We start from the raw sequence: 22,471 nt of genomic DNA on the forward strand, positions 1-22,471 counted from the left end.
GGAACTAGTTACAAGGCCTTACCAATCTGCAAGAGTCAGAAACATACAATCTTTAGGCTAAGTGACTAGCAGCAGCTAACTATTGGGTAGGAGAACTACTGCTAAGGAAGAAGGGGAGATTAGACATTAGAACGTTAGAAGTCTCCATACCAGTTAGCTAATTTTACAAGAGTGTGTATAACACCCCAAAACTCAGTTGCCCACGGCAAGCCTTTATTTCTCTCTCACGCATCTGCAGTCTGGCTGCGTTTGGCTGATCTAGGAGAGGCCCAGCTTGGTTTGAGTCCAAGCTGGGGTTTGATTCTATGCTGCCTTCATGAGTCTCTCCTCCCTGGACCAGTATGTATCCAAGGCATATTCTGGTTGAGGTGAAAGGCAGGAGTGTAAGAGGGGCAAGGGAAACACGCAGAACACTGTCAGGCCTAGGCAGTGGCCCACTGTCACTCCTACCTACATTTAACTGGCCAAGTGATGTGGCTGAGGCCTATACTAATAGAGCAGGGCATTATCCTCTTCCCACGGATGTTGTCAGAGAAGGAGTGAATATTTGGTGAACAATAATGTCATCCGCCATACTCTTCTTCAACTAACAAAGGTGATTAAACATACTTACATCCACAGGATAACACTGGCGTTTTCCTGAATCCTTATGGTGTGCATGCACACAACATAAGCGCACATGCGCACACATACACACACACACAAACAATAACAGAAAGCCGAAGATGACGTATTCTAAACTTTAAGAATATTAGATTACCATCACAACACTCCTCTATAGCTCCTGAATAACTAGTAAGACTTTTCATAGATTCATTTTACATTGAAATAAAGTGAGAACAGGTACCTTTATTAAATAATCAAAGCTGCTTATGTTGATTTAGTTTCTTTTTTTTACTTTTTTTTTTTTTTTGAGATGGAGTTTCACTCTTGTTGCTCAAGCTGGAGTGCAGTGGCATAATCTCAGCTCACTGCAACCTCTGCTTCCAGGGTTCAAGTGATTCTCCTGCCTCAGCCTCCCGAGTAGCTGGGATTACAGGCATGCACTACCACACCTGGCTAATGTTGTATTTTCAGTAGAGACGGGGTTTCTCCATTTTGGTCACACTGGTCTCGAACTCCCAACGTTAGGCGATCCACCCACCTTGGCCTTCCAAAGCGCTGGGATTACAGGCATGAGCCATCGCGCCCAGCCCGATTTAGTTTCTTTTCTTAAGTCTCTCCAGTCACTTTTCCCTAGGCTTGAGGATTGGCATAGCAGGACAGAAGTTATGAGAACAACACAGGCCCTGGAGACACAGCTCCTCGCCTTCAAGCCGTGGGGCATGTAAGGACATGGAGACGAAGACCAGAGGCAATAGAATTCTTGGCTGAATTTCTTAAGTAAAAAGCACTTCTTATTTAGGGAAAATAAGACAAAGACACACAATGCCACTTCATATCAAGGGTGGTGATGGAGCGGGGCCCACCCTGCACTAGATCCAGCCGCATGTTCTAATTGGAAGCCTGTGCCCCACAGTAGCAGACGTTTCCCAGCTCTTCCAACCACATTCCCCACGAAGTACTCTCTACCCTACAGGAAGGAGAACAGAAAGGACGGGAAGTGAGCTATTGGCTGTCAGAACACTAAGGCAGCTGCAACCTGGTTGAGGAGATCAGAAAGACCTACGTGATCACCATCCAGCTAGAAAATGCTTGATAGAGCAGGAGCCACTAAGCTCCCTTTCACTGAGCTTCCTCCACTCTCCCCCTGAAATATCCTCTTCCTACCTCTCAGATTGCCACCCTTTCCCCATATGTGTCTGACAGCCTAAGTTTCCTGTGACTCAGCTCACAACATGACACTACCCCCGCCCTCCTTCTCAGCTACTTAAAAAGGCAAAGATTTTAACAAAGAGGCAGGTGGGAAAATATGCATCAATCCCAGCTGTAAGGATGAAGAAGCAAGCCAATGCTCCCATCACCCTTGCAATATCATGCATTACCACGATCCCTTCCCCTTCATTCACCATAACACACAGACACACACACACACACATACACACATACCACTCTGGGGAGGGGCTGCAGCCACTACCCCCTTGTCGCTCCCCAAAGGACCCACCAACCCCTCCTGTCTTAGGCTCAGGCACACTGTCACTCCTACCCACATTTCCGATTTTAGGTACATCATCACAGCTGCTCTCAGTGAGCAAGTTCATGTACACACACGTCTCCATGTCCTCCTGTCTGTGAGTAAAGCTCTCCAGGGATCCTTCTGCTCATCTGTATGCCTTATAACTGACCCCCAGGGTCGCTGTTCCAAATGTACTATGCCCCCAAATAGTAAACATTTCTCTTCCCTGCTCTCACCTTTTCTCCCAGCAAGTCACCTCTGGTAACCTTCCTGATGTTAGAGATGTTGTCCCTATTCCATCGTCATGTCTCCAGTGCAGAAAAGGGCTTTTCAGGTCACCTTTGATGACCCCCAGACAGCCACCTGGTGGTCCTCCTTGACCTGAGGAATTTGCCTGCAGCAGCATGAAGGGGAATAAAAGAGTGAGGTGAGACTGGTGGGCTGCAGGTTTCCCAAGTGTGACTCAACTAATCCCCAAACCTAAATTATAGGCTGATGTGCAAAGCCTTCACCACGAAGGCCCTTGGCAAATATTTAGATTGGTTTTAAATCATCAAAGAATTGTTTATAGGAAGGCATAATAATTATATATATGTTCTCAGGATGAGTGGATAGCTGCTAGATTTTCTTTCTTTTTTTAGATTAAGAGATATAATACATACACAAAAGAGAAAATTAAAATATATGGTAGAACGCAGGGCTCAACAAACTTCTTCTGTAACTAGCTGGATAAATATTCTCATCTTTGGCGGGCCATATAATGCCATAACTGTTCGATTCTGCCACTGTAGTGGGAAAGCAGCTATAGATGATAGGTAAGTGAATGGGTATGGCTGTTCTCCAGTAAGACTTCATTTACAAAAACAGTCAGCAGGCCAGATTTGGCCTGTGTGGCCATAGCTTTCCCATAGTGTCTTAGTCCATTTGTGATGCTATAAGAAAATACCACAGACTTGGTAATTTACAAATAATAGAAATTTATTTCTCACCATTCTGGAGGTTGGAAAGTCCAAGATCAAAGTACTGGCAGGTTGGGTGTGTCTGGTGTGGGCCTGGTCTCTGCTTTCAAGATGGCGGCATGGACACTGTTTTCTCTGGAAGTGAGAAAAGCTGCATCTTCACATGACACCACAGGTAGAAGGGGTGAACTCATCCCCTGAAGCGCTTTTATAAGGCACTAATCTATTCATGAGAGCACAGCCCTCATGGCCTAATCACCTCCTAAAGCCTCCACCTCTTCATACTGTTGCACTGGGGATTAAGTTTCAACACAGACTTTGAAGGAGACAAAAACTTTCAAACCATAGCACATAGAGTTGAAAACTCATAAAGCAAATACGAAATCAATCACTAAGTCAAGAAAGAGAATATGGCGAGTACTCACAGGACTTAGACATAAGAATAGTAGAATTCCAGAGAAGGTTGGATGCTCAACTCCAGTAGGTTTGCTATACCAAAGTCAGGATCCTAATTGGGAACGAATAGGAGCCTGATACTTGAAATAGGGATATCCGTGTTGATGCGCTAAAAAATCTTGCATTCTCAGATTGCTCTGAACCTCCTGGGTCTGCAGAAGTGGCCCATTCTTCCCTGTTAAGTCAGTGCTGCTTCCATGCTTGAAGATGTAAAGAAGGTCCGGAGGCTTCTCCTTTAAAGAAAGCATGCACCCTTCTCAAGATCAATCCCTTCTTCCCCAATCCCAAGACCAGTAACTAGGGTCAAGGTACAATGTAATCTGGCCAGGCAAGTGCTGGGCATCTTAAGGGAAGGAAAGAACCATAGGCAAAGGAACTGCAGGACCTTGGCAACAAATACTTGCAGGTCGGTTCTGTTGGACCAACCCAGTTCTCTCCTCTTTCTCACTTGCAGTTCTCAAGAAAAACCATAGAATGTGGTGGGAACACAACAACGTGAGATAAGGAGAAACTGGCTGGAAAGGCCTGGGCTCTGTTCCAGTTCCCCTGCCCCAGAAACAGGATGTCCTTCGTGTCTTATTCCAGTGAGTCACGTTGCCCTGGGGCATAAAACCCAGGATGCACTTTCTTTCATGGCCATTTGGCTGCAGTCCAAGTGGAGCATACAAACAGCCAGACTCCAATCCAACCTCAGGCGGCTTTCCTGAGTCCTGGGGATTAGCTTCCAACGAATTCCATTGTCCCTTGCTGCCTATGAGTAAGTAATAAACCCTCTTCATGTAGTTTATATGTGGGTGTTCTGTCTCACCAGATTCAGACAGTGCGGTAACTAGAGCACAGTCAACAGTGAACCTGCTTCACAGCACTGGCAGGAGCTGAAAGAGGAAACATGGGCTGGATCGCAAAGGTGCTCATCAAGGGCTGTGCAACAGAAGCCTGGGGAGGGCGAGTTTATTGATATGGGAGCACTCTGCTGTGACACAGGATCTAACACCTGGGCAAGGCCCCTGGGAGACAAAGCTAACGTGCTGCTAGAGATGAAGCCTGGGGAAAGTGCCACTCACCCTGCATGAAGTGCACATGCTGGAAGTGCTGTGGAAAATGGCAGATGAGGGCAACATAAGACCCGGAAGGAGATATGCTAGAGGGGATGTGCTCTACAAGGCCAGGAAACTCATCAGCTGACTCTGCCTTGTGAGAGGGCCTGGAGGAGGCTCCATCCTCCAAGGAGATAAGGAAAGTGCTGACAAGAGGGTCACCAGCATCACTGAGAAGCTGGGTGGGGCCCATCCTCTAAGGCCAGCCATGACCACAGGAAAAGCTACTCAGGATTGAGACCCAGAGTGGGAAATGGCAAGAGAGCAGGTGTCAGTTTGGCTGTAAAGTCTGGAAGACCCTGCAGTATTAGAGAGATCTGTGATGGGGCAAAAACACCATGAGAAGAATCTGTGCTTTGTTTCCCCACAATTCTACACTCTGCGGATCGAGAGGCTTAGGTCTCAGAGGGACGATGCAGAAAGACACAGAAAAAGTCCCATTAAACTTGAAGCTACAGCTGACCTGTTGCCCATTTATTTGGGTGCCTTGTGCCAAGAGATTAGAAGGCAAGAAAAAGAGTCAGAATCCTGCTGGAGGTGACTAGCCCTGATGATCAGGAGGAGGCCGGACTGCTGTTACATCATGGGGACACCGAAGATAAGCGAGACACTGAGCGACCAATTCAGGTGATCTTGGTACCGTCTTTCCCAGTTTTTTTTTTTTTTTTTTTTTTTGAGACAGAGTCTCGACCTGTCGCCCAGGCTGGAGTGCAATGGGGCAATTTCAACTCACTGCAACCTCCACCTCCTAGATTCAAGCGATTCTTCTGCCTCAGCCTCCCAAATAGCTGGGATTACAGGTGCACGCCACCACACCCGGCTAAATTTTTTGTATCTTTAGTAGAGATGGGGCTTCACCATGTTGGCCAGGCTTGTCTTGAACTCCTGAGCTCGTGATCTGCCTGCCTTGGCCTCCCAAAGTGCTGGGATTACAACCGTGAGCCTCAGTGCCCAGGCTCTTTCCCAGTCTTAACAGTAAATGGACAAGTAAGTAAGCCGTGGCCTGAGAAGGACAGGGTGACTAGGGGCTTAGACCACACAGGGTTGAGGGCCTGGGTTACCTTCCCAGATGAGCTGCCAAGACCAGCAAAGGAGCTAGCCACAGGTGCAGAGAATCTAAGCTGGAAAGTAGAGGGAGACAGTGGGTACTAGCTGTGGCCTGGAAACCAGCTGCAGCAGAAGGTGCCAAACCTCATCCCATTAACCTATCTCCTCTTCAGGAAAAGAGACCAGCCAGAAACCTGGAAGAGTAGCTCCAGATGGCATGGGCTTATTGCAGTGGAAGGGTGGCCTGCAGTGGACATGGTGCTGTGCCACCCACATCCCACTTCAGGACCAGCACACTCACTGCTCCGGCTGCCGGCTTACAGATGAGTCACCGTCTACAAACTGCCCTCAACCTAAGGAAGCTTCTTTCTCAAAGCTACATGCCTTCCCTGGGGTCAGCCTATCTCTAATGACTGGTCACCGTTGGAATATAAAGATCGGGACCTCCTAACTCAACTGGGACAACTGTGAAGGGTGACTTCAGACCCAGATTTCCTGAGAGGACCAGCTGAAGCAACAGGCGACTTCAGACACAGATTTCCTGACAGGACCAGCTGAAGCAACAGGCGACTTCAGACACAGATTTCCTGACAGGACCAGCTGAAGCAGCACATCTGCTCACCTCAAGGTCCTCTTACTGAGAATGCTCCTTATGAAACTTCTTGCCACATATATCAAAGTCCAGAATCTTTTTCCAGAGGCACCCAATGCACGGAGATCCGTTCCTGGGCTCTCTATTCTGTTCTGTTGGTTTACTTATCTATCCTTGTACCGACATCATGCTGTCTTAGTCACTATAGATTTACTGTCATATCTGTTAGAGCATGTGCTCCCGCCTTATTCTTCTTCAAGTCACTTGGTGAGTGTTGGCTCTTTGTAGTTTTATTATATTTTTTTTAGAATCAGCTTCTCAGTTTCTACAAAAAGCCCCATTGGGATTTTGTTTGTGATTGATCTAATGGATCAATTTGGAAAGAATGGGCCATATTTTTAATACTGAGTCTTTTACCCAATGAATTTGGTATCTTCTTGTAGGTCTTCCTCAAGATATCTTAGCAAAGTTTTATCATTTTTACCATAAGGTAAAATGGTAGGAATGATAAAACTTTGCTAAGATATACTGTTGACAGAAACGTATTTGATTTTTTTACACTGATTTTATATCCATCAACTTTGCTAATGATTTACAGGTTATGTTGTGCATTTTCTCTTTCTTTCCTTTTTTTTTTTTTTTGAGATAGGGTCTGGCTCTGTTGCCCAGGCCAACGTGCAGTGGCACAGTCTTGGCTCACTGCAACCTCTGCCTCCTGGGCTCAAGCGATTCTTGCACCTCAGCCTCCTCAGTAGCTGGGACTACAGGCCTGCACCACAAAGCCTGGCTAATTTTTTTGTATTTTTTGTAGCGATGTTGTTTCACCATGTTGTTCAGGCTGATCTCAAATTCCTGAGCTTAAGTGATCTGCCCTCCTCGGCCTCCCAAAGTGCTGGGATTATAGGAGTAAGCCACCATGCTGGGCCTTATTTGGCATTTTCTTTTTTTTTTTTTTTTTGAGACGGAGCCTCACTCTGTCGCCCAAGCTGGAGTGCAGTGGTGAGATCTCGGCTCACTGTAACCTCTGCCTCCTGGGTTCAAGCAGTTCTCCTGTCTCCGCCTCCTGAGTAGCTGGAATTACAGGCATGTGCCAACATGCCCAACTAAGTTTTGTATTTTTAGTAGAGACGGGGTTTCATGACGTTGGCCAGGCTGGTCTTGAACTCCTGACATCAGGTGATCCACCCACTTTGGCCTACCAGAGTGCTGGGATTACAGACATATTTTCCATTTTCTACACATACAATGATAGCATCCACAAATAATGATGGGTTTGTTTGTTTGCTTTCTGCAATTCATTTTATCTTTCTTGTCTTAATGAACTAGATAAGCTATCCAGAAAAACATTGAGTAGCACTGAAAAAGGCTGAAGGTAAATGGAGAATAGCATAAGATACACTAGATTTTGTAAGGCCTTGTTGGCCGGAATAATGCTTTTAAATTTGTTTTAAATAAACTTAGAAATTTTTTATAGCTTTCTATAGAGAAGTAATGAGTTCAGTATTTCTAAGACTTTTCCAGCTTCTGGGTGAATAATGAATTACAGGAGAATAAAGAGAGGGGGCCAATCTCATTCATGGACATAGACACAAAAAGCCTTTAAAAAATTGCGACAATGACCCAGAAAAGTATAATATATAAAAGGTTTTTCCCCCAATGAAAAAAGTAGCTTAAAGTTAAAGAAACTCTAAATGTAATTTTATATTACTATAAAAACCATGTAATCATCTCAAAAGAATAAAAAGCAAATAAAATGCCCACCAAGAATGTGTGTGTATGAATTTGATATGGAAAGGAACCATCTCAATCTAATGAAAAGTTGCTATCAACACCTGTTACAGACAGCATTCTTAACAACAAATTGTTAACTATATTTCTTGTAAGATCTGACAAGACAATGTTGCCCACTATCACTGCTTCCATTTGTAGCTGTACTGGTCACCTTAGGGTAGCACACAGTAACAAAAGAAAAATAAATAAGATGTGTAAAGACCAAGAGGTGAAACAAGCCCATTATTATTTGCAGATGATACAATCTTTTACCTAGAAAGCCCCAAATAATTTAAAGACAGGAAATTAGACATGACAAGAGAATTTAGCAAGGTGACAACACATAAGATTAATATCTGAAAACCAGCAGCATTTCTTTACTCTAGCAACAATTAAAACTGTGTGTCCAGTCTTGTAGCCACTAGCCAATGTGGCTATTAGGCACTGAAAATGTAACTAGTTCAAATTGAGATGAGCTCTAAGTGTAAAATATATATCAGTTATAAAACCTTGGTACAAGAAAAAAAAAGAAAACAAAATACTTCATTAATAATACTGCTATAGGCCAGGCACAGTGACTCAGGCCTGTAATCCCAGCACTTTGGGAAGTAGAGGCAGATGGCTCACCTGAGCCCAGGAGTTCAAGACCAGCCTGGGCAAAATTGCGAAGCTCCATCTCTACAAAAGGATAATAATAACAATATTGATATAAATTACATGTTTAAATGATATTTTTGATATATTAGATTAAATTAAAACAGAAAATTTTGAATTATACCCATGGGGAACTTCCAGAAGAACAGAGAGAGGACCTTGACACATTCTCTCCCAAAAGAAGCAACTAAAAAATAAATAGCAAATTACTAAAAAGAATTACTTCAGAACTCTGGAAACCAACCAAAGGCGTACAACAAGCTGAAAAGCATTTATTCAAGAGAAACTACTGAACCTTGGTAAGATCAACAAAGTGTGTGACACATCGTCTTAGAACTGCTCCCGTTCTCACTCCCCCTGCCCCCACCCCGGCTCCATGGTGCAATATTGGTGGGACTGGCTGCCTTACTGGTGCCCAAAGGCGCTGACAGGATTTGGAGTTTCAAGGAAAAGCTCTATTCCCTTGGTTTTGTTGAAAACAATATTTGGTAGCAATCCGAGGCCAGCAGAGCACGGAATCTCCTAAGGCTGTGATAACACTTAGGGCAGGCGGGCAATCAACAAGACACTTCAAAGGGAGATCTAGGGAACAAGACAGGCCCCAGTTCACACTTGGGTCTGACCGACCTCAAGACCCTGTACAAGCAGGTAGTGAAAGCTGAGGCAGATTTGCTAACTCACTGAACTTTGAACACATTCCTCAACGCACACACAGTTTCCCTCGGCAATGGGTGGAAGCCTAGCCAGCTCAAATCGTTTAATCTTGTGTTAAAGAGAGCTGATGAAAAGGTCATCCCTTTAAGTGTCAAGCGATTCTTAAAAGGGACAACCTTGCTTGTGAAAATAAAAAGAAATTCTGGCCCGGGAGCGGTAGCTCACGTCTGTCATCCCAGTACTTTGGGAGGCTGACGTGGGCAAATCGCCTCAGGTCAGGGGTTTGAGACCAGCCTGGCCAACATGGCAAAATCCCGTCTCTACTAAAAATGCAAAAATTAGCCAGGCGTAGTGGTGCATGTCTGTGATCCCAGCTACTCGGGAGGATAAGGCAGGAGAATTGCTTGAACCCAGGAGGTGGAGGTTGCAATGAGCCGAAACCATGCTACTGCACTCCAGCCTAGGCGACAGAGTGAGACTCCGTCTCAAAAAAAAAAAGGAAAGAAAATAAAAAGAAATTCTGAATTGTAACGGATAATTTTTATGACACTTGCCACTGCTGTCTTTTGAAGTGGGTTTTGAAGAATTTTATCCTTTTACATAGATTTTGATCAAGAGATGTAATATAATACTGAAGAATGGAAAGTTATTCCTTGAAAGATGGTATTATGTGCTTCAATGGATCGAACTGGAAGATCAGTTTTCAGTTATTAATTTTATGATAACGCATGTTCAATATACATGCAATATGTATATATAGTTATAGATGTGTGTATATATATATAGCTCATAACATTAATGTTGAGAGTATTTTCTCATTAATGAGTTAATAAAAGGAGAATGAAATCAGTTGATATGACCACTGTAGAAACTATGTAACAATGTAAATGGAACGTAGATTGTAACTGCAAGGAATTTTATGAGCAAATTCTGCAAAACTAGGAACTGTCAAGGAGAGCCAAGTCGTCAGGGAAATACAATTAAAGGGAGAGCATATAGATACTTAGAATTTATTTCAGATAGAACATGAACTGTTTTCAGTACAAGGATTTTCCCATGCAACATTTTTTTAATCTTAATATACGCAGTTGATTCTCATTATGTGGCATCAGTTAGGTTCGACAGAGTGCCTGTGAACCCCGAGTCCGTGCATACTGAACCACTACCTCCAGGGAGATACAGGGGGTACAGTTCCTGTGAGCCTCTGCTCGTGACCCTTTCATCAACTGTTCAGTATGTGACCTTTTTTGTCTGTGTTTCTGCTGAAAGACATCTTATTGAATATACATGGTTGATTCATTAATATTCACCTCCTGGCCAAGTGCACTATAACCCATGCTTGAATGGCGCTTATCTAACATGTATTTCTTCCGTAAGGCACATCACAGCTTCCTGCACTTGGGAACATGAGTCAGCCCTTCAGCACAGTGCTTGGGACCACTTTGAACAGTCAAGGCATCAACAGTGAGCACAAACATGGGGAAAATGTGGCACTGAATAAACCGTGGAAAGGGCGCTGGTTTTGCGTGTGGCAGCTGAAACAGGATGGCAGAGGTTGCCTCATTTGAACTCGGCTGGGAATCTTTGCATTGAGCAACATTTTTTTTTGCTGCTCTGCTCATGTCTGTGAATGACCATGTAAGTGACTCACGTATTGGATTGGGGTTGCAAATAAATTTTAGTGAGTAGGCAACTTTGTAAATACAAAATCCCCCCACTAATAATAAGGATTGACTGCCAGGCACGGTGGCTCATGCCTGTAATCCCAGCACTTTGGGAGGCCGAGGCGGACGGATCATGAGGTCAGGAGATCGAGACCATCCTGGCAAACACGGTGAAACCCTGTCTCTACCAAATAAAAATACAAAAAATTAGCCAGGCGTGGTGGCGGGTACCTGTAGTCCCAGCTACAGCTACTCGGGAGACTGAGGCAGGAGAATGGCGTGAACCCGGGAGGCGGAGTTTGCGGTGAGCTGAGATCGCACCACTGCACTTCAGCCTGGGCGAAAGAGTGAGACTCCCTCTCAAAAAATAATAATAATAATAATTATTATTATTATTATAAGGATTGACTGTATAAATATTTATTGGGATGAACATATTTCCACAACATATTGAGAAGAAAAGTTATAACATTAAACTTAACTAACATCTTGAAAGTGTTAACCAAAACTAAGGCTGATTTGACAAAGTTGTATTGGAAACCAAATGTGAGGCTTGACCTGGGAAGACACACCAAAAAGGCTGGCACGTTCCAGAGTGTGCTACAAGGTGGAAGGCTTTTATAAGAAAGTTGAGAAGAGAGGGGACTCCTTCCCAGAGGAGTCGTACCCTCTGCACCGGAGGGTACAGTAGAGGTTACAGTCATTGGCTACAGATGACAACATGCGGTTTACAATATTCTACATGCAGAACAGTCAGTAAAACTTCAGGATTCAGAAACAAATCAGTGTCTTGTTCAACGTCAGTGGGTTATGCATTAATCAGCATGTCAACAATATGAGGAACTCACAAGAAGATTCTTTGCTCAGGACAGAAGGTCATCAGGAACCACAAGACCTCCCCAGGCAGGTTAATTTGGAAGCCTGCCAAACGTGACCTGTAGGTATTAGAAGCATTCCCTTCGCAAATAGTGATAAGGCAAGGATGACCCTCATCATTACTTCTAAGGGAGACAAGGTGGTAAAATAGGAAAAAGAAGGCAGCCCTTGGATCTAGAAAAACCCTCACTGGTGGGGAACTGGAATGACTTCCAGGTGGAGGTGAAACACTGGCTGATGCAGTAGCTGGAGGCACTTGAATAGCATGGGGGCAATGGCAATTATAAGCACTGTGTAAGAGTTGTCTGTCTTTGATTATGTTTAAAACTTTGAGGCCAGGCTCACGCCTGTAATCCCAACACTTTGAGAAGCCGTGGTGGGTGGATCATTTGAAGTCAGGAGTTCGAGACCAGCCTGACCAATATGGTGAAACTCTGTCTCTACTAAAAATGCAAAAAAATTAGCTGGGCATGATGGTGCATGCCTGTAGTCCCAGATACTCAGGAGGCTGAGGCAAGAGAATCGCTTGAACCCAGGAGGTGGAGGTTGCAGTAAGCCGAGATCATGCCACTGCACTCCAGCGTGGGTGACAGTGTGAAACTCTGTCTCAAACAACAACAACAACAACAAACAAAAAAACAAAAAACTTTGAAGAAGGAAAATAACAAGCTCAAGTCAGTCAATTGTAAGTTAAAGCACACTGTAGAGGCAAAAGGCCTGCTGCAGCCATAGGGAACATCGTGTTGAAAATCAGACCAAGTATTTGTCAGGTGGCAAAGCTGCAGAGGAAACGGGATGCTGAGCCTCAGTGGTCTCTTTATGCCAAGTTCAGACCTCTGAGAAGCACATCTCCAGTGTGTTTCATATATTGTCCTTCCAATCTTTCCTCAAGTCACTTATTCAGATGTTCACGTGGCCTTGAAAATATGTAGGGTAGTTGTGGGTTTTTAAATATCTGCATAAATGGTTTTGTAAATCGCGAGTTTTTTTCTCCTCTCAACATTAAGTTTTTTAGGTCTGTTCATACTGCTGTACACAAATCTAGTTCATAGCTTTTAACTGATATGTAGTATTCATGTATATTTTCTACTTACTCATTCCCCTAATGATGGATCTCTACATTGTTTCCAAGTTTTTCTTCCTATGACAAACAAAACTTCCCCGAGCACCTTCACAATTTCCTCATGGAGTTCAGTGAGACTTGCAGGAGGTTTTATCCCCTCCTTCACACATCCGGCTTCCCCTTTTCCTTTAGCTTCAACTAAAATGTTACAGCTGCCAAGAGACCTTTTCTGACCAGCCCCCCTAAAACAAGCCCTCCTTCAGTCCCTGGTTTGTTTCTTTCATAGCACATGTAAAATGTTGAAGTATTTTATTTATTTCCATTTTTTTCTCTCTTCCACTGCAACCTAACCTCCATGGGGATAGGCACTTTGTCTTATATACTTTTGTATCTTTAGCATCAAGAACAGTATGTGGCATACGCAAGTGCCCAATAAATACAGAAGGAAAGAAGGAAGGAAGGAGGGAGTCTGTCGGTCAGCTGGAGTGCAGTGGTGCCATCTCGGTTCACTGCAACCTCTGCCTCCTGGGTTCAAGCAATTCTTGTGCCTCAGCCTCCTGATGTAGCTGTGATTACAGGTGTGCACCACTGTGTCTGGCTAATTTTTCTAATTTTAGTAAAGACAGGGTTTTTCTATGTTGGCCAGGCTGGTCTCGAACTCCTGGCCTCAAGCAATCTGCCTGTCTCAGCCTCCCAAAGTGCTGGAATTACAGGTGTGAGCCACCACGCCCACCCAAAAGGAGAGAGTTCTTCAAAGAAAATTTGAGAATGATTCAAAGGAACTTGGTTGGTTGGGACCTAAGGAGAGAAAGGCCAGTAAGAAATGATCCTACTTAATGGGGAATGATTTGGCACCTTCAGAATTGTTAGTTCTGATGCTAAATTTTAAGCTGTTTTCACTTCTGTGCTGTACCCACCCTCCAGTATCTCAGTCCCCTTTTATCCTCGGTGATACGTTCCAAGACCCCCAGTGGGTGCCTGAAACCACAGACAGTACTGAACTCAGTTGGCATCGATTGGAATACGTTTCTGTTCATGTCTCCCACCCACAAACGTAATCCCTTTTCCATCTTCACTAAGCACTCATGGGGCACTGTGGCTGTAACTTATGCAGTTTGAGATATGACAGCAAAACTAGCATGAATTTATTTTTTCTTCACAATTTTACAAATAGAAGACTTGCTCTCGTTGTAGATCTTAGCAATCTCAGGATATGATTTTACTTTCTTTCCTTAAGTCGAGAACTTTCACCTTTCCACTTTAAGGAAGCGCTTTGCAGCTTCTCTTTGGCATACCCAAATGGCCAGCATCATTGCTGTCATGCATTGGGGCAAGAATTATTATCAGTAAGGGTTACTTGAACACAAGCACTGTGATATTGTCCCAGTGGATCTGACAACCCAGATGGCTACTACGTGACTGTCAGGTAGGGGATACAGCATGGATACACTGGACAAAGGGAGGATTCACCACCTGGGGAGGAGGGAGCCAGGCCATGCAAGATTTCATGAAACTACTCCCGACAGTGGGCAATTTAAAACAGATGAGGTTTTATTTCTGGAATTGTCCATTTAATATTTTCTGAGTGCAGTTGACTGCAGGTAACTAAAACCATGTGAAGTGAAACCGAGGATAAATGGGATGACATAGTTGGCTCTGTGTCCTCACCCAAATCTCATCTTAAATTGTAATCCCCCTAATCCCCACGTGTTGAGAGAGGGACCTGGTGGGAGGTGATTAGATCATGGAGGTGGTTTCCCCCATGCTGTTCTCCTGATAGCCAGTGAGTTCTCATGAGATCTGACGCTTTTATAAGTATTTGACAATTCCTCTTTCACACACACTTCACTCCCCTGTTGCCTTGTGAGGAAGGTGCCTGCTTCCCCTTCTGCCATGATTATAAGCTTCCTGAGGCCTTCCCAGCCATGTGAAACTGTGATTCAATTAAACCCCTCTCCTTTATATATTACCCAGTTGCCACGAAGTTCTTTATAGCAGTGTGAAAACGGACTAATGCAGGGGGACTCCTGCAGCCTCAACTTTTTTTTTTTTTGTTTGTTTGTTTGTTTGTTTGTTTTTTTAAGACAGAGTCTTACTCTGTTGCCCAGGTTGGAATGCAGTGGTGTGATCTTGGCTCACTGCAAGCTCCACCTCCCGGGTTCATGCCATTCTCCTGCCTCAGCCCCCCGAGTAGCTGGGACCACAGGCGCCCGCTCCCAAGCCCCGCTAATTTTTGTGTGTTTTTTAGTAGAGGTGGGGTTTTACCATGTTAGCCAGGATGGTCTCGATCTCCTGACCTTGTGATTCACCCGCCTCGGCCTCCCGGAGTGCTGGGATTATAGGCATGAGCCACTGCGCCCGGTCCTGCATCCTCAAAGTTTTAAGCCTATTTCTCATTAAAGCTATGTATTAATAGGCTTTGGGAAATAAAGGACAAAGGATCTGTGTCCATAGTTGGCACAAAACTTTGTGAAGGACAGCAATTGCAGATGAGATAGTATAGGGGAACTGAGAGACGGAGCCAGAACAGAAATCAGAGTAAGACGTGTCAGGGGCTACCAGAAAAGTTAACAGCCTCTCCAGAAGTCATCAGAATACTCTGAAGGATGCTGTACTTCCTATAATTACATGAAATAGGACATTGATATTTATAGATTAAAATAAAGAGTAACCCTAGAAGATTTAGAGACAAATATATGTTACATATTTTCATACTTTTATGTAGGATTCTACAATGTTCCTTAAATATTTAGGATTTAGGTAAATATACTTTCTTTTTAATGTTTCATTGGATGGTTGATAGTTGAGGATATTGGTAGTGAGGGCTGAGAAGCCCTAATTTACTAACCTGGATGAGAAATGGCCTCTACAGAGGTCATTTAGCTCTTGTGAATGTCTCTGTATATACAGGCTTGTCCAACACAGACCTATAGATTGTCTAAGACAATCACAGTCTTTAGTCTGATGTCTGATCTACAATGATAACATAGTCAACCAGGATACTTTCACAATAAGTTTTCAATGCTGGAGGGAAAATCACTAAGTAGATTCATTACAGAAAACACATCTGGGAAAATTTTTTAAATGTGATTTGAATCAGATCAGTGTTGGGGTACAATGACCTATAGGGTAATGAGTGATAGACATTAGGAAATCAATAAGACATTGTAGAGACTGCTCTGAAACCCAGGGACTCCATATCAAGCCAATAATTGAAGTTGACAAAAAAAAAATCTCAGTTCAATTCCTGATTTTCTATATCAGTGGAGAGGGATGACATGGCTAATCCACTGCAGGTAAGAATCCATTACTGAGTCTGCTTAAATTGTTACTTCCTCTTTCAAGGGCGTTTGGACATGAAATGGCAGGACATATGGTAAATTGTTGATATGCTACAGTTTCCAGAACCAATAGCATGAGAAGTCCTGAAAGTTACTGCAGTCCATATGGCAGGTATATCCAAAGGCACATTCAGCTGTGACTCAGCTCTGAGACCCTTTCATTGGTGGTAGCAGAAACTGACAAGGAGGCTGGGAAGTCCAGCCTATCATATTCCCCTGCAGAACCTCTGAGCTAAATCCCTCTCCCCGCCGGAACCTTCCGCTGCCCACCTCACATGTACACTGCATAGTGTGTTGTGAACCAACGAATGCTTCTAGCACCGCTTGGTGCCACTAAATCTTGCTTTATAATATCAGGAAACACTGGAGACACCTGGGATGTTACTCATCTGGGACAGTGTGGGATGCCTGGGAGACCCTTTGTGACTCGGTGTTAAATAGCAAATCAGGCACTGAGACCTTTAGTGACCTTGATGTGCTGGAGATAAACTGACCCATTGTGTCATCGTGAAAAGCCTTCGATGATACATTACCTTGGAAAGTGGTTTCTTAAGACAAACCTTTGATCTTGATGAAAGATGGACTCAGATGTTTGCTCTAATGACTAAGTGAAGTAAGTTGCTATGTACTTTGTTGTGTAAGTTGAAGCAGTCAGTAGAACGGATTAAACGCAAGAGCTTTGGAGCAAGCAAGGTCTGGGTTTGAATCCTGATTCTGGGACTTGATAACTGACCTAGGGCAAATAACCAATGATCACTTTATAGGATTCAGATGATTAAATGAGATCATGTATATAAAGTGGTTAGCATAGAATGAGTATTTGATAGCTAAAAGCAAGTCTAATTAGTAAATATCAATAACGAGCAGCTAATAACAGAGTACCTTTGTAAAGGTTACTCTATAATAAGCTTTTGTTTAATTTACACAATAATTTAGACTTTTACTCTAGAACTTGGCTTTCATATATGAGTGTTTTTGATGTCTGAAGGTAAGTATGTAGTATACATATCCTGGAATGTGTGATGAGAATATTCCTCTGGTTGCCCTTCGAAGCTAAAAATTTCTTTTTTTTTTTTTGAGACGGAGTCTCGCTCTGTGGTCCAGACTGGAGTGCAGTGGTGCGTTGTCGGCTCACTGCAGCCGCGCCTCCTGGGTTCAAGTGATTCTTCTGCCTCAGCCTCCCGAGTAGCTGGGAGCACAGGTGCACGCCACCACACCCAGCTAATTTTTGTATTTTTAATAGAGACGGGGTTTCACCATATTGGCCAGACTGGTCTTGAACTCCTGACCTCGTGATCCGCCTGCCTTGGCCTCCCAAAGTGTTGGGATTACAGGCGTGAGCCATAGCGCCCGGCCAAAAAATGTCTTAAACTAGTTGTTTTTGTTTTTGCTTTTGAGACAGGGTCTGGCTCTGTCACCCAGGCTGGAGTGCAGTTGCACAATCTTGGCTCACTGCAACCTCTGCCTCCTGGGCTCAAACCATCCTCCCACCTCAGCCTCCCAAGTAGCTGGGACTACACGCATGCACCACCATGTCCAGCCAGTTTTTTTCTGTATTTTTTGTAGAGATGGGGTTTCACCATGTTGGCCAGGCTGATCTTGAACTCCTGGGCGCAAGTGATCCACCCACCTCTGCCTCCAAGCTGAGATTACAGGCGTGAGCCACCGTGCCCAGCCTTTGACTAGTTGCTTTTGACACATGAGTTAACCTAAGGTTTTTTTGGACATACTTGTTCTTGTGTAGAGATGAAACCACCGGATTAGGCAGTGTTTCTGGTATTGGTAGTAGATTCTCAGAAATTTAGATAAACCTTTTCATTAAGTCTTGCAGGTAACTGACTTAATAGGAAGGGTTGAGGCTGCCATGTAAGGGTGGTAAGCTAACTGGTGCAGTGATCCTGGGATGAAATGTCTACCTTTAACTTACTCACTTTGACCTTAAACCAACTGAGCAAAATAGCCCAAAGCAGCTTAAGTAAATGACCTGGAAAGATTTACTGGGTTCTAGGCCTGAGATGCCAAAGACAATATAAATCAGGTCCTTGTCTCCAAACCAAGCAGAAAGCCACAGAGAGTGACTAGGGGCACCATAGTGCTACATCACACAGCATAGAAGTGCTAGTCATTCTCAGCTTCCTTCTGATCACTACACACTTTTAAACATTAGACCTTCTGGTGGCATACAAATTAAAACACTAAAGTGAGATGAATGTAATTACAAAGCAGACTCTACTATTGGGTAACAGTGTGTGTGACATCTATAATATAAAGGCCTCTATAGGTGGTATTTCAAGGTGGCTGCTTTTTAACATAGTGTTGCTTTTTTGAGCAGAATTGTGGGCTGTCCTGACCACACTGTCTTATAACCTTATGAGGCAGGATCTCTCATACTGCATGAAACAAGAGAACATTCTTTGGTGCCAGCTTGAATTTACATTCCCATATGCTGCAATTTGAGCCCCACTCTACCTTGTACTATCGCCCAGACCAGTCAGCTCAACATTCTATCTAATAGATTCCCTGGAGACAGGATATGTAATCAATTGTAGAATCAATACATTTCACTCTTTGGGCAAAATCTGTTAGCATACCAGGTGGCTCCAGATACTCCACTATTTGAGGACTTCACATCTCACTGGAGTGGTCAGGGGCAGGAAAATGGGTGGGAACTGATGTCAGAGACAGCACCTTAAAGAAATGGCCCTTCAAGGATGAGTAAGATTTAAATTTGTAGATGCAAAAATGGTGGCTATTCTAGACGAAAATAATATCATTTGTTTCATTCTGTAGCATAAAGAGTTTACCCTTCCAATTTTTCAAGTTTCTTTTCAACTTCACTTCTTGGAGTGCAATCTCCATGAAAATTCAACTCGTCATGTCAACTTACTTTCTGAAATGCTGTACAATCTCCGAGATTTATCTAAATTTACCCTACTTACCCAAACCAGATGGCATAAGTTTCTGTAATGTTAGATCACTAAAGGTATTTCTGTTCCCTCCTTTTACCTAACAGGATAACACGTCTCCCACACGCTATTGGGCTAATACCCACAAGAGTTCATTTTGAACTCCCAATTTTGATTTCTGGCTTTCCCTTTTATCCGGCGAATCCCCGTCAGAATACAGAACCACCGCCCCCACCCCGCCCGCCGTCCCCCCGACGATCTGCAGTCTAACCTTACCTAAACCCTTTCCCTTACTTAAGCCCTCCCTTGCTTTGACAGCCTATTCTTGGTTCTCTTCCTCTCCTGATCATTCCTTCTCAGGCCCCTTTTCCTCTGGCCATTAAGTGTTTCCCATAGGGCTCCGACTTTGACCCTCAGATTTCTCATGCTACGTACTTACACGGGGGAACTGCCTGGGGGCTCTCAACTGCAGAATACCTTATTTAAGGTCAGCAAGCCCCCTTACCGGACCCTCACTAGCTCAGAGACATTTTTCTGCCTTGGTTGAATAAAATCAGCCCGCAGGGACAAAAAAAAAAAAAAAAAAAAAAATGGGGAAAACTTCGTTAGGGAAACTTTCAGCTACCTTCTCTGCTCAGGAGGTAGGGATCCTGACAGGAAAACCTTGTCAGGAGTCTCCATTGAAACCTCCTGGCTTTTGTTGTGTTCTGAATAGGAGCACGTGCCTTGAAAACATAGGCACCCCTTGAGCTTGTTTTCTGGGACAGCCTCTTTATCCGAATCCACCTTAGACTGGAAGCGCCAAGTGGTCAGGACTACAAGCACCCAGTCCGCGGAACAGCCCAGGCACCAGCCAGGCCCCGCCTTGGACGGTTTCGCGGCCGTGGTCGCGTGCCGGCTGCTTCCGGAGTCCAGGTCCCGGGGGAGGGGGCAGACAAAGCGTGATGGCGCGGCGCCCTCGGCTGGGAGAGCAGGAACTGGGCACCAGCCGGCTCTGCTGAGAGGTGCCGCACTCAGCCTAACTCCACCTCGAAGGGCAGACACGCGTTACACACTTAGGGCGGGACACGGGCGTTCCTTCCCGGTTCCACCCAAGCCCGTCGAGACCTTAAACACCCTCCCCGCCCCGAAACCTCGGGACGGAGTCGGAGGGGGACGGGGGGACGGGGGGGGGCGGGGGGACGGGGGGGGCGGGGGGGCGGGGGGGCGGGGGGGTGGGGGTGGGGCCGAGGAAAAAAATGCTTGGGCCGCGCAGCCGCAGTGTGGAGGCTCGGGTCCCGCTCTTATGTCACGTGGAGCCCCGCCCTTACGTGGAGCGGCGGGAGCGCGCAAGGCTCTGTCACGCAGGCGCGTTCGCGCGGCGTAGGTGGCGCTAGAGGCGACCCGGGGGATTGTAGGGCGACGGCGCTGCCGCCATTTTGTGGGGTGTTTGTCGCAGCGACCGAGGAAGACGGCAGTTTGGCGACATTTCTTGCCCGAAGGGCCATTTGCTTTTGCTGAGGTAGGGTTGCCGGTGGTGTGTGCTGGGCCAGGCGGCTGTCGGTCTTTAGGTCTCCGAGCCGGGTATTGGAGAAACGACCGCGTTAGGGGCCTGGGCTTGTGGAGCTGAGGAGTTCTGCGGGGCGCTGCTCGGCTGGTGCACGCCGGAAGCACCGAAAGTTGCCTGGATTCTCTTGAGGGCCCTGGCCGCTCGCGTCGCGGCTCCGGAGGCCCTGGGCTCGCCGTGCCCTGCTGGCTGGCAAGCGCGGCTCTTGGTTAACCCTGTCGGGACCTCTTCCAGCCGGCGGGCGTGAGGACCTGTCGGGAGACTTTTCGAGAGCCGTCTCCGGCATTCGTGTTGCCGGAGATCAGGTCTTTCCCTGGATTCCTGGCCTGGGCCGTTTGTAGCGTTTGGGGGGTTTTCCAGAGTCAAGCATTTGCCCCTGTCTTGAGTGCGCCAAAGGCACTGGCCGGGTTCCCAGAGCCGGGAGGTGGGTACCGCGTCCGTGCAAATCCAGGTGGTTGAGGGCAGTAGGTGCTTGTGAGAGGTGGAAATTTGCGGAGGCCAGTCCTCTGTACTATACTGAACACATTGTTGCAGCGAACCTGCATTTCTGGTAGTTTTGCGTCTTATTATCCCTGGTTGCCTAAATAGCCCAGACACGCTTATACGATCCTTAGGAAACCGCCCCGCAAACTGAACTTGGCAGCCACTTTGTCTTGCTTCATAGCTGTCCTGTGCGATTGTGCTTTTTACACACCCCTACTGGCTTGTAACCCATTAAATGCAGTCCTCTTGGAGCCCTCCAATCCTAAACTTACAACCTATTTCGATGTTTTTAAGCCATGTACATAGCGTTAAGTTGTCAAGAACTACAGGATCTTAAGGGCGGTGGCGATGGATCTACATATGAGATGCGTTGTGTCATTATTTTTTGAAAGATACCTGGTTATTCTAGCACGCAGGATCCTTTATTAATTAGAGGCAGTGTCATGATTCTAGATAACTTCTTTTTTGTGTATGCGAAGGAACCTTACCACATAGAACCTGGGTGGGGTGATCTTTGTGCCTCCAGATAAAATGTTTTTGAACATTGCAGGGTGAGTGAGGGAGGTCAGAGGCTGGGACTAACAGCTGAATTAAATTTGAAGTAGTGAACTTGAGAAAAATTTTGTACTCTCACAAAGGAGCTCGTTCTTATTTTAATGTTTGCATATTAACTGATAATTTGAGAATTCTGTTTTGCTGGAGGCTAGCTGGTTGTGGCAGACTTACAGTAGAAGAGGAAAAAACGAAACTGAGGCAGACACAGAAGTCTTGAAAAAACTTCATAATAATGGAGGTTGATAATAATAACGCTCGGTCATCAGATGTGATTTTGCTTGCTAGGATTTAAAAATACTTAACCAAGCTGAGTTCCTGATGTGCTTAAAATACAACTTTGGTATTTGACGGAACGGTTCAGAAGAATTGCACTTGAAATTTATATATATATATATATATATATATTTTTTTTTTTTTTTTTTGAGACAGGGTCTCACTGTCGTCCATACTGGAATGCAATGGCGTGATCATGGCTCACTGAAGCCTTGACTTCCTTGGGCTTCAGTGATTCTCCCCGGTAGCTGGGACTACAGGCTCAAGTCACTATGTGCGGTTCATTTTTTGTATTTTTTGTAAAGGCAGGCTTTCGCCTTGTTGCCCAGGCTAGTCTCGAATTCCTGGGCGCAAGGGATGAGGCGCCACTGCGCCCAACCGTAAATTTGTCTTGATAGCTCTAATGAAGAAAGTTTGTG

At 45.0% G+C, this 22,471-nt stretch overlaps 1 protein-coding gene across 11 annotated transcripts in view; it reads left to right on the forward strand.

Annotated features, from left to right (window-relative positions):
- The window catches only part of CLK4 (CDC like kinase 4), a 100,806-nt gene that overhangs the window by 55,883 nt on the left and 22,452 nt on the right, over positions 1-22,471 (forward strand). The window contains exon 1 of one of the 11 annotated variants that reach the window (XM_010361878.2): positions 20,515-20,696. The exons of 4 other annotated variants lie outside the window; for them this stretch is intronic. The gene's annotated coding sequence lies outside the window, so the exon portion shown is untranslated. Of the gene's footprint in view, positions 1-20,514; positions 20,697-22,471 lie in introns of those variants that run through there. 6 more of the 11 variants (XM_030926923.1, XM_010361877.2, XM_030926924.1 and 3 more) reach the window with 6 other exon arrangements.

The sequence above is a fragment of the Rhinopithecus roxellana genome, chromosome 3, assembly GCF_007565055.1.
Source record: "Rhinopithecus roxellana isolate Shanxi Qingling chromosome 3, ASM756505v1, whole genome shotgun sequence".
Taxonomy (NCBI): domain Eukaryota; kingdom Metazoa; phylum Chordata; class Mammalia; order Primates; family Cercopithecidae; genus Rhinopithecus; species Rhinopithecus roxellana.